The sequence below is a fragment of the Dendrobates tinctorius genome, unplaced genomic scaffold (assembly GCF_039654945.1).
Source record: "Dendrobates tinctorius isolate UK_male_01 unplaced genomic scaffold, ASM3965494v1 ptg000228l, whole genome shotgun sequence".
Classification (NCBI taxonomy): domain Eukaryota; kingdom Metazoa; phylum Chordata; class Amphibia; order Anura; family Dendrobatidae; genus Dendrobates; species Dendrobates tinctorius.
This window is the reverse complement of record NW_027361895.1, coordinates 2,267,790-2,270,190: the sequence shown is the minus strand read 5'-3', so window position 1 is coordinate 2,270,190 and position 2,401 is coordinate 2,267,790.

The following is a 2,401-nucleotide window of genomic DNA, read 5'->3' as shown; positions in this document are numbered from 1 at the left end:
ACTAAGGCCCCCCAAAAAAGTTTTATTATATATAATAGTGTACAAAAAACCGCCACTCAATAAACACACAATGGGAAAAAAGGTGGGGAACCAGGAGTAAAACAATTACCTGATGAGCCAGTAATTGGTGCCTATAACGCGCCCCTGACGAAGGAGATTCACTCCGAAACGCGCATCGGGGCGCGTTATAGGCACCAATTACTGGCTCATCAGGTAATTGTTTTACTCCTGGTTCCCCACCTTTTTTCCCATTGTGTGTTTATTGAGTGGCGGTTTTTTGTTCACGCACTGGCATTTATTGTCTACATTATTTGTGCACTTTATTTCTCTTGTTTGGCCTTTGCCAACATCCCAGTTTTTTTTGCTTCACATTGCACACATATATAATAAAACTTTTTTTGGGGGCCTTAGTTAGTATATTATTATCATCATTTTTTTACCTGTTTATTATTGAGCCTGCCTTACATGGTTATTTATAAAGCTCTATGTTTAAGCTTATTAAATTACAATACCATGTATATATTTGGGATGCCTTTTTATTTATTTGTTCAATGTGTACACCCATTAATATTAAAGGTTATTTTATTTATTTTGCGTGTTGCTGCATATATTACATCTATATGATACCTTGCCGGTTTCATCTTCCACCATACCCAGTGTGTACAGTGGTCTCCTGTGTGTGGAATGCAGGTGTGGAGCATGGTCAGGAGTTACCACCTTACCTGGATGGTGGGGCACTACACCTTAGGAGAAGGTGCAGTACCTCTGTGGCGACTGAAGCCTCAGGGGCGCCACAAGGGTAATGCCAGGCTTGGAGGCAATGATGGGTCTCTCTCGCAGTCAATCTATGCTTGCAACACAGTTCCACTCCAGGCCAGCAGGGGGAACTCTGAACCGGGATTAAGGGGAGGAGTGCTTTCTGAGGGCCAAAAGAAAGGGGTGGTTAGGGAGTTAGTCTGCGGAGGGTGAAGTGTGCAGACGTGTGGAATGAGCGGAGATGACGAGCTCATCTCTGGAGAGAGTGCCTGAACTGGAGCCTGGTCTCCACAGTTGTACGGATACTAACGGCCCTGCAACAGACACCAGAGGAGTAGGAGGCTGTAAATGCCGTACTCCCATCTAAGACTTGAGGGCACAACAGCAGCTTGGATAGTGAGCCGGGACTCAGGAGAGAGGGGTCCCCGAGATAGGCTACAGCTGTCTGCCGTGCAAGTGAGGTTCTTGAGAACATTTGTCCGGAGTAGCTCCAGTGTAACTCAGTACTGGGAGTACTTCATTCGAATAAGTGCTAGTAAGGAGACTGCACAACCCATCTGCTGAGAGAGAATCCCTGAATTGCTTCCAGGCTAGCCTGCTCCAATACCATCTGTAATCAGGACCTGGACTGCAGTTATCAAGTAAAGGTACAGAAATTGAACCTTGCTGTGTCTTGTCTGCTTCCTACCTTTCCGGCACCGCTACATCCCCGTGCCAACCACATCTACACTGCCCTGGGACTACAGCTTCACCTGTGGGGAGCTTTTACATCTTTGCTGTACCATACCACCAGTCCCAGCGGATCTGCATGCAGTGTCGGCTTAACAACTCCCTTGCCGAGCACCACAGGCGGCGTCACAAACTATTCCATTAACTATAATCCACCATTTCTACTCCCCCAATTACTTGGGCGCCCAGGGCCACGTACCGGGTCACTGCTGCTGTGACACATCCCGCTGACACTGGCCCAGTACCGAGTACCCCACGGCCCTGGGAGGGCGACCCAGTTACACACTACCTATTGTCTTAAGGCCCCGTTACACGATCCAATGTCCCAGCGATCCCACCCATGATCCGACGTGGATGGGATCGCTGGGACATAGTTAGCTGATCGCTGGTGAGCTGTAACATAGGCAGACTCACCAGTGATCAGGACCAGCGAGCACACTGGTATCCAGGGTAAACAACGGGTAGCTAAGCACCACGCAGCACATAGTTACCCGCTGTTTACCCTGGATACCAGCTCCCAGCGTCTGCTGTATGGCGCTGGGAGCTCGCTGATCGTTGGTCTCTCGCTGTCACACGCAGCGATGTGTGCTGCCCAGCGGGAGTCCAATGATAGATTTATGGCCCAGACCATTAGGGAACGATTAACAATCAGCCAACTGATCATTGATCGTTGCTACATGTCACATGCAACGATGTCATTTCAACATCGCTGCAACGTCACCAAACTGGAGATGCAATGATATCGTTCACAATATCGTTGCGTGTAACGGGGTCTTTACTTTATGCCAGAAATTTGCTTCACAAATTCTGTAGACGGTGTCGCGCAATAGGTCACTGCTATTTTCTTTCAGGCAATGCCCTATGCAATGAGCCCAGGTTCAGAAAGTGTCTAAAATGCATAATACATATGCTGAAG